Source organism: Helianthus annuus, chromosome 9, assembly GCF_002127325.2.
Source record: "Helianthus annuus cultivar XRQ/B chromosome 9, HanXRQr2.0-SUNRISE, whole genome shotgun sequence".
NCBI classification, from domain to species: Eukaryota; Viridiplantae; Streptophyta; class Magnoliopsida; order Asterales; family Asteraceae; genus Helianthus; species Helianthus annuus.
The window spans coordinates 31,540,566-31,553,545 of NC_035441.2; the positions used below are offsets into that span (position 1 = coordinate 31,540,566).

Genomic DNA, 12,980 nt, shown 5'->3' on the forward strand with positions numbered 1-12,980 from the left:
AAGAACCCTAGACTTTTCTCTCTCTCTCGTTTGCTTGGAACCCGACGGCAAGATCATTTCCTACTCGGATCACCTTTGCTTCTACTCATAATCCGGTTAGTGTGATTGTTGTTTGTATTGATAGATGACATTTTTGTTTATACGTGATTTCATGTTTGTTCGGATTGTTTTGATTGTATGTGATAATGATGTTAAGATCGTAACTTAGAATTGGATGTACGAATATATATATATATCGGCTGAGATGTGATTATGTGTTAATCGGCTGCCATGATATATGTTCTAGATCGTAGTCATGTGATAGTATCCTAGCCAAATCGGATATGATGTTTGATTGTTGTGATGTTCATAAATCGGCTTCATGTTGTTAAATCGGTATATTTATTCAAGGTTTTGATATGTTGTTCATGAGTGTGATTATTAGGGTTCATATGAATTGAGATGAAACTGCCCGTTTAATCGACATTAGGCTAACCGATTTGTGGGATTGGTGTTAATTGATAATTGTTGTATAAGGAAACTGTTGATTGAAAGGATAAGTATGGAAACCTTGAATTAGTGTAACTGATTGCATAATTCATGGAAAGATTGTTAACTCGATCGCACAAGACCAAACACATAGGTCCACTCGCACAACTGGACCTAAACGCACAAGGGTCACTGATCGCACAAGGTATCTTGGTAACACAAGGTCACTCGCACAAGGTGTTTTAAACCGCACAAGTGCAGCCTGGTCGCACAAGTGCAGCCTGGTCGCACAAGGCTGTGTGTTGGGCCGTGGCTATAGATTAGATTTGGACTGTTAGAGCCCTGGGCCGGACAGCCCAAGACTTCTATCGCACAAGCTGTATGTTGTTAAGCTGTTTGGGCCGGATGACATGTTGGGCTGGTTAATTTAAGCAGATCGCACAAGCAACCCGGATCGGGCCAGCCCATCCGGATCGCACAAGGTTGTTATTAAGTTAATGTATTGGGCTGCAATGTGTTATTATTTGGGCCGGTCATTGTGAATCGCACAACCCATTGAGGAGCGCACAAGCATGCAGATCGCACAATGGGTTGGGCCATTATCATTGGGCTTCATGATATATTATTTGATTTCTAAGATGTTACCATGATCAATACGTGTTAGTAACGTGTTAACTTGTATGACTTATACGTGCATTACTTGAAGTCAAAACCTGACTTGTGTGGTAACCCTGTTAGGACGTGGTTGACCACCCTTAGTTCAAGAGCCCTTTATTTGTGTATCTGCCGAGCAAACCAAGGTGAGTTCACACAGCCAAGGCATGGGATTCCGGGTTGGGAATTGGGTTGGAATGTTTGTTAAGGAATGATTACTCGTACTTACGCAATCACTAGACTACAGACCATCGTCCTCAGGATAGTCAGGACACTTACGTAAAACCTGCATAAACTAGTATCTACCATTGTCTCCCGGGTCGGGAGGACACTTACGTAAATCCTACGTAACCTAATACCCACTACTGTCTTCCGGGTCGGAAAGACACTTACGTAAATCCTACGTAAACCCCACGCGTACCACTGTCCTCGGGGAAGGGCACTCACGTAAATCCTGCGTGACCTTGTACGTATCCCTGTTCTCGGTTTAAGAAGAACACATGGTTGCAATTAGTCTAGTGAGTACCATAATGGGAATCCCCCATTGTTAAGGATAAATGTGAGAATCCCTCACCAATAGTATATACTCGTATGGGAAGCCCCCACAAGATGAACTTACATATTACTGTTACGAACTTACTTTCTGTGAACTCGCTCAACTAGTTTGTTGATTATTTGCTGCATGCCTTGCAGGACCTTAGGTACTTAAGGAGCTTGCACAAGGAGGAGCAGGTCGTTGTGGGCAAAGGATCGTGAATGCTATTTGAACACTTATGATATTTCATACATTAATACTTATGTTTGGGTTTACTTAAATGCTTCCGCTATACTTAACTATGTTGGTTTGATAAACACCTTTCGTATTGATGGATATTTATTACTATTTGTTACATGTTCAATATGATTGGTGGCTTGATCCTGGTCATGTCACGCTCCCAAGCGGTGGTACTCCGCAGGTGGATTTTGGGGGTGTGACATTACCACTTGAAAAAATGGGGATTACTCATCACTTTGTTTTTCTCAACCATTTGAAAAATTTAACAATTTTAATATTTTTACCAACACAACCACTTGTAGGAAATCAAGTACAATTTAATGTCCCTGATTAACCACTTGAAGATTGAAATATCACAGTTACCAACCTGTGAATTTCTCAAGAAAGATGCCGATTCTTACTCCCCAATTACCAACCTGGGAGTTCCGGCAAGTCAGGATTTTAAGTAAAGAACACAGACACCCAAGCCTGACCAGCTTTGGGTGTGACCTTCTCAATTTCACCTGGGGTTCCAACATTTCTTTTCTCTTCATAAAAATCTTTTATCCCTTTTGCCTTTCCCTTTACCATTTTCTCAAAAATATGTTTCACATTTCCATTAAATGCTTCCTCGACATCAAATTCTTTCTTTTCAGAGTAGAATTGATTCGAAATCTCAACTTTTCCAATCTTTTGTTTAAAATTTTCAATCCTCAATGGTGGAAAGTTCACATCATCCATTTGAGGAACTGAGTTTTCTTCTTTTGAAACAAATTGTGGCTCCTCTGACTTTATGGAATCAGATTCATCGCCAGATTTCACATCAGATTTCTTAACAACCCACTTTTGGTTGTCAAGATTCACCATTCTCTTGTAAAACCTGTTTGAACATTCACCAGCTTCATATGTTGAGTTTTTGAAAACTTTGAATTTTTCAGTTGGTGGTTCAGTTTTATCAACAACTTTTTCTTTCAGTTTAGAAACAACTTCCTGTTTGATGTTGGTATCCAATGGACAGTTCCAGGCTATGTGACCAATTTCTTGACATCGAAAACAGGTTCTTGTTTCCTTCCTTTGATAAGCTTCATTCTTCATTACTTTTTGCCTTTTCGCAAGAAATTCTTTGTTCGATTGCTTCCAGAATGAGCTTTTTTCTTCTTCCTCAGAACTTGTCCCTGAAATAAATTTTGTTTTTGGTTTAAAATTTTTCATATTTTTATGATTTTCTATATCAAAACCCAATCCTTTCTTTTTAAAATTACCGTTATGGTTTGGTTTCTTTTGAAAACCAGAACTGTAACCCTTTTTCTTGTTTAACCTTTGTTGAACTCTTGAAGTGTATTTTTTAGGTTTTTCATTAAGATTTATATCTTTTATTTCAGAAATATTAATTTCTATTAATTTGAAAACCTTTTTGATCTTTTCCATTTGAACACTTCTTATTAGAAATTCTTCATCAGAATATAATTTGTCTGAATCACTCAAAGTATATGCCACTTTGATTGGTTCATCATTCAAATTAGATTTTGATAACAAGAATTCTTTATTGTAAACCCGTTTGACCGACGACTTTGAACTTTCAACTGATGATGATCTCGAACTTTCAAACTCAGACTTTGACTCTAACTCCTCATCTTTATCCAACACCTGATCGACCACCTTTTTTATTAACTCGGACTCATGATCAGTGTTAGACGATGTAAACATGACGTCAATGTTTTCTGGTAATTCATCAGTTGTTTCAGACTTCAATTTTATATTGACTACCTTTTTGACTTGCTACTCATTCGGTTTTCTGGGAGAATAACCTTCCCAGATTGGAGGCGGACACTTGTTATAACTGACACTCTGTTTCTTACCAGTATCCTTCTCTTTCGGCTTCTCATCTTGAAATGCTTCTAAACCTTCAACTGTCGGATAAATTCGATCAATCAAATAATCAGAACTAGAATAACTTTGTAACAATCGTCTGATTCTTTCATTCTCTATCTTTTCCGTTTCCAACTCTTGCTTCCACTTTGCACTTTCTTCAATGTAAAAATTTATGGCTTTCTGCTTTGACATCATCACAGCATTCATCATTGTCAACGCATCTTCTCTTTCTGAATTTGTCTTTTGTAGACCAGTTACTGTTCTGTTCAACACATCATATGATTCTTTCACGTAATTGAGATCAAACAATAACTTTTCTTTCATCTTATCTTGCTCACTTAACTTCTCATCCTTTTCTTCACACTGCTTGCAAGATTCCAAACATTTCAAACACGGTTTGATGACTTCAACAATCTTTTCTACTTCAATAACCTTCTCAACTTCAACTACCTTTTTAACTTCAACCATCTTCTCAGCAACTTTAGCTTCTTCATTTTGTTCAGACTTCTCTTTTTGAATAACATTCTCATATTTCACCTTCTTCTATTCTTTTGCAGCTTGTTTCTCCTTCAACTTCTCCAATCGATCTGCAAAATAAAATTGAAAACTTTCAGGAGATAAAGAAGTTTTTCCAATGTTTATTTGTGTCTCTTCTTCATAATCACTGTCATCAGACAATGATTGATCAAAGACTGTTGTCTTCTTAACTATCATCAGAAGAAACAGACTCTTCTTCTTGACTTGTCTCATTCCTGGCAAACACTTTCATCCATTCCGTCATCAAATCAGGCTCTTAAACTATTTGTGCAATGAGAGCTACTACTTTTGAATTAGGTGGTATGTATTTGTCCCAGCTGAAACCTTCTACAACTTTTTCATCATCTTGATCAACGATACCAAAATAAGCTTTCTTATTAGCTTCTTCGATCATTTTAGCATGTGCAGTTTGTGGTTCTTTTTGTTGATGCGGTTGATGAGCAACTTGTTGATATATAGCCTTCCGATAATAATCATTACCACCGAATGGATTCTTTGCTCCACTTGCTTCTCGATTAGTACATTCCCTCTTGAAATGACCTTTCTCCCTGCATCGAAAACAAGTAACTTTAGATTTATCAAAACCCAAAGTAGAAACATTTGCACCCAGGAATTCATCTCTTCCTGTAATCATTTTAAACTTTTCAGCTCTCCTCAAAACACTAGCTAAACACCATTTAATATCCATAAGCTCCATCTCCTCAGCATCGATCTGATCGTAATCCTCCTTTGTTAGCATAGGATTTCCGATTCTTCCTGCAACCAATCCCTCATAGGATTCTAACACTGTAGCAAGTAATGACATGTGACTCTTAGCAATCTTTTCAGAGAAATTTTGACCATTCTGAAGATGCAACGCGATGTTGCAATTTAAAACTTGACCATTACTGCTGTTTGAGCTTTGGAACTGATGACTTGTGGTTGAACTTTTTGGATTAACACTCGGATATGATGAAAATCCACTGCTACTGTTAGGACTTTGATTGACTGATCCAGATGAGTTTTCAGCACTGAAAGCAGTTTGGACTTTTGGACTTGCTTCAACTTCTTGAACACTACCTTTGTAGTACATCTTGATATCTTGTTGGCCACTTGGACTGTTCATTCTAGCAATCTTTTGTTGCTCCAGATCTTCTCCTTCAATCTTTTCAATAAACTCACTACACCACCACCCAAAAACCTACCCCCCCCCCTTAAAAAAATAATAATAAAAAAAATCCTAAACACCCATCACCACCCAAAAACCTAACCCCCCTCCCCCCCACAACAACAACACCTCCTCTCGACAAAAAAAAAATGTTGGGGGGTTAGGTTTTTGCCCCCCCCCCCCCCCAACAACAACACCTCCTCTCGACAAAAAAAAATGCTGAGGGGTTAGGTTTTTGGATGGTGGCGGGTGTTTAGTTTTTTTTTTTTTTTTTTTTGTAGTGGGTTTTTTTTTAAAGCCTTTGTACCCTTCTTACAATAAGAAATCTTTGTATTTGATCGTAATCCACTAAATAATATATAGTTAACCTCTGTGTTTTAGATGTGTATACCAAATCGATTTTATTATTTCTCATTTTCACATCTAATTAATTCTCAAGCTTAGCTATCTCAATCATACCAAACAATCAAAATATTACCAAAAGGAAATAAATAAACATGTGCGTTTGAAGTGTGGAGTCCACATGCACACGCAAAAATATCAATATGTGTTGGCGTGTCAAATTTATCGCCAATCCTAGTGTCTTGTAAGTCAACCTTTTAGTTGGATTCTTTTATGGCGTTCATGTCGGTTACTAATTAATTTAAAACTAAGAATAAGACCCGTATGCGTTGCGGGACAGGTAAATTGTAAACATCGAATCAATTAGTCTAAATGTTATGTGATGTGTTAAGCATATGAAAACACGTGTTTCAACGTATACAATTGAACTCTATGTAACCTATATAAGCATTGCAATTGGATTAAAACGTAAAGTAAATCAAATTTATAATGTACAATCATAATGTATTATATGTGACCTGACTCGTACATAGAAAACGTAACGGGCATAAAAAAAAACCTAACACGTGTATGTGACCCAAATTGTACATAGAAAACGTAACGGGTATAAAAGAAAAAATTGACACGTAAAATCAAAAGGGATTAATTAGAGTTTTTGAAAAAAGAAAAAGATGAAACCACAATTTGACTCCACTCGGTTCGAAACAAAATTCCGAAATATCCATAATATAAGCACGAAAACATATTATATTTGACCTGACTCGTTTCCCAAAAAGTTTACGTCAAATCGTAGACTAACTCTAATTTATACCAAAATGTACATTAAAATATGCACGTAAAAATGTTTTTTTAAGAAAATGTATTATATTTGAGCTAACTCGTTTCCGAAAAAAATTACGTCATAAAACCGTTCCAAGTAGCACCAGTGCCACACCACTGCCAACGACTACCAACATCAGAAAAGCTCGTAAAAATAAAATAACTAAAAAGAAAATAACACCAAATGAAAAACATATGTAAAAACGTTGAACCACGCATGCTCGTTGCGGCGTGTTAATGCGAAGAAATTAGACCTAAACGTAGAAAAAATAAATATATCGATCTACGACCCACACGTTGCTACAAATCTATCAAACGGGAAAAATTGACGCGTTGCGACGGGCCTGTTAAATAGGAAAATTGACGAAAAAACGTTAAACCCCACACGTATATTGTGGCGCGTTAACTCACAAAATTTAAAAGAAAGCGTAAAACGAAAAACTTGCGAAAGATGAAAAGTATGGTGACCAAAGTTTAAAAAAAAGTGTTGGGGTTAAATTGCAAAAAATAAAACTTTGGGTCAAAAGTAAAAAAAAAATTCAAAGGGGTTAAACTATAAAAGATGAAAACCTTTGGATTTGAAGTGAAAAATCAAATTTAATTTTTGAAAAACTCCATATGCATGAATTACAACACTACAAGGATTACAATGTTACTAATTTAGAGTATGCCAATTTATTGTAGGGTTATTAGATTTTATCACCCCTAACTATTAGCTATTGGCTGCGGCCATCCCTAACTATCACTTTGACGTCTGTCACCCCCAACTTAACACTTAGTCTGTTCTGTCATCACGACACCACGTCGTTAACTGATCAGTAACTTTTGATCTTGGTACTATACTTTTAGAGGTGTCATAGGGATATTATGAAGGTTTTAGGGATCTTATGACACCCCAAAAGTATATTAACATGATCAAAAGTTAGTGATCAGTTAACTACGTGGTGATAGAACACACTAAGTGTTAAGTTGAAGGTGACGGGCGTCAAAGTGATAGTTGAGGATGACAGCAGCTAATAGCCAATAATTGAGGGTGATAAAATCTAATAATCCTTTATAGTATGGTAATTGCCATTGCTATGTATTTTATATTTTAAAAATGAGTAATCTCTAACCATAATAAGTCTTTTTCCACGCATACATATTAATTTTTTATTCGGAAGTGTAAGTATAAGAAGTAAACCTTGTCAGTAAAAAAAGAATCATGAGACAATTACGAGAGGTAAAAACAACTTTGCACTTTGGATTAAATATGAACAATTAGTAAATTCAAACAAAAGCTGGAATAGCTCAGTTGGTTAGAGCGTGTGGCTGTTAACCACAAGGTCGGAGGTTCAAGCCCTCCTTCTAGCGGTTTTCATGTTTTTTTTTTATTTTCTGGCTCACTTTTGCTTTAGTGTGTGTATTACACGGGTTGAATAAATAAATTTTATATACTAAATAATAAAACAATATATATCTTTAAAAACCATCTTTATTGCACGACTTGAATAAATATAATTTTATATACTAAATAATAAAAAGTTATATTTATAAGAACAATATTGTACAGGTTGAATAAATGTAATTATATATACCAAATAAAAAGTTATATTCTTAAAACCACGTGTATTACACGAGTTGAATAAATATAATATTGTTTACTAAATAATAAAATAATACATCTTTAAAAAACATCATTTATTGCACGGGTTGAATAAATGTAATTTTATATACTAAATAATAAAAAAATTACATCTTTAAAAATATGCGTATTATACGGTTTGAACAAATATAATAAAAAATGTATATATCCTTAAAAACCTCATGTATTGTATGAATTGAATAAATATAATTTTATACATCAAATAATAAAATTACGATTTTGACCCCGGTGGTTATATCACTTTTATCCTTTTAGCACAATTTTTTTTAACATTTAAACCCCCAACGTTTTTTTTCTAACCTTTTTGGCCCCCAACGTCTTTTTTCAACCCCTTTGGCCCCTAACATTTAATTAATGAGGTTAGTGTTAGGGGACAAAAGAGTTAGAAAAGAAGACGTTGAGGGCTTAGATGTTAAAAAAATCATTTTTGGGCTAAAAGGGTAAAAATGATAAAAAAATACGTCTTTTTTTAACCCTTTTGGCCCCTAGCATTTAATGGATGGGGTTAGTGTTAAGGGCCAAAAGAGTTAGAAAAAAAGAAGTTGGGGGCTCAGATGTTAAAAAATTCTTTTTTGTTATAAAGGAGAAGAAGATTAAACTAAATAATTACATCTTTAAAAATAAGCGTATTATACGGTTTGAATAAATGTAATTTTCTGTACTAAATAATAAAAAATGTATATATCCTTAAAACCTCACGTATTGTATGAATTGAATAAATATAATTTTATACATCAAATAATAAAATTACGATTTTGGCCCCCGTGGTTATATCACTTTTACCCTTTTAGCACAATTTTTTTAACATTTAAACCCCCAACGTCTTTTTTCTAACCTTTTTGGCCCCTAACGTCTTTTTTTAACCCTTTTGGCCCCTAAAATTTAATTAATGAGGTTAGTGTTAGGGGCCAAATGGGTTATAAAAGAAGACGTTGAGGGCTTAGATGTTAAAAAAAAATCGTTTTTGGTCTAAAAGGGTAAAAGTGATAGAAATACGTCTTTTTTTTAACCCTTTTGGCCCCTAACATTTAATGGATGGGGTTAGTGTTAATGGCCAAAAGAGTTAGAAGAGAAGAAGTTGGGGGCTCAGATTTAAAAAAAAAAATCTTTTTTGTTATAAAGGAGAAGAAGATTAAACTAAATAATAATTATCTATAAAATATTAAACTAAATAATATTTAATAAAAAGGTTATCTATAATTAATTAGAAAATATTAAATTAAAATAATAATTATCTATAAGAGTTGCTCTAATATAATGATAAGTGTCCCTGATTTCTTTTATTATATAGTATAGATTTTGATCAATAAATTTAAGATAAAAGGTTTCTATAAAATATATTTAGTAAGGACAAAACTGATACCGTAATAAATAAGCTTCAATTTTTTTAATAAAGTTATTGGGGGAAAAAATCAAATAGGAAGTTAATTTTCGCTAGGAAGGATAGGAAGCCATAGGATTATGACATGTGGCAATTCTTAAAATAAAGAGAAAGGGTATTTTAGTCAATCCAACTTCTTCTTCTTCCTTTTTCAAAACCCAGTAACTTCAAAACCCACCATTTTCAAAACCCACCATCTTCAACTATTTCTTCACTTTTTATCTCAATAATCACTACATTATAGTGCGATTTTCATCACCAATCAATGATTCAAAACCCGATCAACGTGTTCTTCAGCTTTTTTTTGAAGAAAACCCAGTTTAATTTCATAAAAAAATCTCGTTTTTTCAGGTGATTTTGGAGATAATCACTCGATTCGTTCGATTCGAGCGTTGATAAGTGTTTTTATCATTCAAATTTCGTCAATTGATGAAGAAATCGGCTTCGATCCATGTAAGAAATTCTTTAATTTCATTTTCACGATCTGGGTTTTTTGATTTAGTCATTGCGTTTTACGATCTTTGCGAGGGTCCGGGGGCGGCAGGCCCTGGCGGGGTCCAAGGGGCAGAGCCCCTGGCTGGGGTTGAGCGTTTTAGAAATTGGCTCATTTTTTTCCGACTAAATTGTTGTACTAAAAACGCACCAGAAAAATTAATTTTCCAGAAATTGGCTCATTTCGAAGACAGTAATTCGTAGACAATTCAGACAATTCACAGTGACAGACAGTTTTATGTGTCCATTGCGTTTTAGAAATAAGAGAGTTTTATGTGGTTTCTGGCTATTGCGTATTAGAAAAAAACACATTTTTAAGTGTTTTTAGTCATTGCGTTTTAGGTAAAACACATTTTTTAGGTGTTTTCAGTCCATTGCGTTTTAGAGTGAGTCATTTTTAAGTGTTTTCTGGCTATTGCTGTGACACCCGCGGATAACGCACAGTCATCCTGATTAGCATCGCATCGTGTTCCGGATGGCCTATCAAATTTCGGGACGAAATTTCTTTCAAGTTGGGGATGATGCGACAACTCGAGTTTTCGACCTTCGTTGACTTTGACTGATTAGTTGTTTGACTTATTGACTTGTAATGTGCACGTTATGTGATAATGAGACTATTGTGAATATTGCATGTTATGTGTTAATGATATAATGTGAACCTGGGAGTACACACTCGAACTAGCTAAGTCTTGTAAAACTTTGTAAAACTTTCACGAATCAACTCGACGAATCAGAAGCTTGATCCGTCAATTCAATCTCACGAAACAGGAAGTCTGTTTCGCCAACATCATCTCGACGAAACAAGTGTCTCGCCGGCCCATCTGTTTCGCCAAGCCCAGTAAGGCCCATTACATGAATACATGTATAATAACGTGAACCGGCTTACATTTTATACCTTTGGCAAATCAGAAAAACCCTAGTACCCTTTTGTGTGTGTGACGGCAACTCTGTGTTCTCCCCAAGCTCTTTTGGCGATCAAAATATCATCCCAGATATCCCGGTTAGTTCGTGTTTGTTTAATCGGTTTCATTGATACTTTGATTGTTGTTACATGTTGTGTGCATGATTGATTTCTGGATTGAATATGAGTTTATGTTGATGGTGATCCTAGATTCGTAATGTACGAAAAATCGGTTACAACTTATATGTAAGTATATCGGGATGTAGATTGTTGCGAGGGTAAACTAGATTGAATGATGCTCGGGGGCAGTCATGATAGAATGTTATTCGTGTTATCCGAGTGTATGATAGTATGTTAACAGGGCTAAATCATGTGCTAGAATGATCTAAGACTAATCCATGATTTTGTTATGATTAATAACCCATGAATGCCATGATTCCTGAATGATTACAGTATGAATTCTATGTTTATGGTTCCTGTGTGAATGTCCCTGGGCGATGACGGCATTTAGGGTTTCTGTGATAACTCTGTAACTGACGTAAGTGATTGACGTAACTGACTCGATTGACGAAATAGAAATTGACGAAACAGGTGAGGTGTTTCGCCAAGGGGTAATTGACGAAACAGGGGATGTGTTTCGCCAAGGGTGGTTGACGAAACAAGGTAGTGTTTCGTCAAAAGGTAGTTGACGAAACAGAACATGATTCGCCGACCAAAATTTCGTCAACTTGAATAATTTGCACAGTAATCTGACTTAACTCTGTTAGAAGTTAACTGAGATATTTAACTGCTGTTAAGTGATACACATGACTTATATGAGCTTGAATGTGTACAATGTGCTACTTGGTGATTATCGATGCATTGTCCTTTGTGATTACACTTACGTGCCAACTTCATGAATATCAACTGATCAAATACATGTGAATAATTAGGACTTGACTGATTAAGTGTGAACGAGTAGTTAATCTTACCGAGCAAACCAAGGTGAGTTCATTGCATTTCTCAAGCATGTGTCCCGGTGGTTTGGGACAACTAGTAAACGTTTGGAAAGGGAATCTTGGGTAAACAATGGAATTGGGTCTTGGTTATTATTCATGGGATCGATCATTACCAATGCTTGGTTAGGGGCATTGGGGGCTGGACACACTCCAGGTTATTGAGGGACACACTTCTCGGATACATATGGGCACACTCCCTAGGGTATCTCAACAAGTTATAAATCGCAACATATCACATCGGTGAATTAACCTAACATATATCTGGTAACAAAACACGTTAACTAACTTTGAACTCACCAGCGTCGTCTGACACACTTGTCTGCATGCTTGCAGGTCGTTAGAGTTCGTGACGTGGACTTGCTATCTGGGAGTGCTGGAGTGGTCATGGATCGAGGCTCTTGGATTAACTTATATTTGATACCTTGGTTTTGAGTATTATTATGAAACAATTGCTAAACGATTTATTACATGCTTCCGCTATACAACTCTTTGGGAATTAATATTATGTTTGACATTTTCTATTGGTAATTAACGACATGTTTATTTAAATAATTATCATTGGTTCAATGTGATTGGTGGCTCAGACTCTGATGCGTAACACACCTCGCGGGGTTCCCGCAGGTGGTATTTTGGGGGTGTTACAGTTTGGTATCAGAGCCACTGGTTATAGTGAACTAGGTTTTAAAACGTTTTATAAAACCAGACTATAACCGAATACCTTCGAAGAATCGATCATGACACTCAGCTCCAGATCGCAAGGTTCGTCTTCTGTTTAGTTTATGCATTACTTCTTTAGTAGTCACACACTCATAACTTGCATGAAACGATACACTTGATGCTATGGTAGTGTGACACTACTCTTCAACTTATGTGAATAGTAAATCTGTAATACCATTCGTTGTGTTGTGTGAACGGGGGAAACTTCGAGCGCAAGCTAAGAGGCATTGAGATAAGCATGCAAATTGCCTTA

General features: G+C 35.7%; 1 non-coding gene across 1 annotated transcript; it reads left to right on the forward strand.

Moving 5' to 3' along the window:
- Positions 1-7,872: 7,872 nt before the first annotated feature.
- On the forward strand, positions 7,873-7,946 carry TRNAN-GUU. The gene has a single exon. It is a non-coding gene; the product is annotated as a tRNA-Asn (tRNA).
- The last annotated feature ends 5,034 nt before the right edge of the window (positions 7,947-12,980 follow it).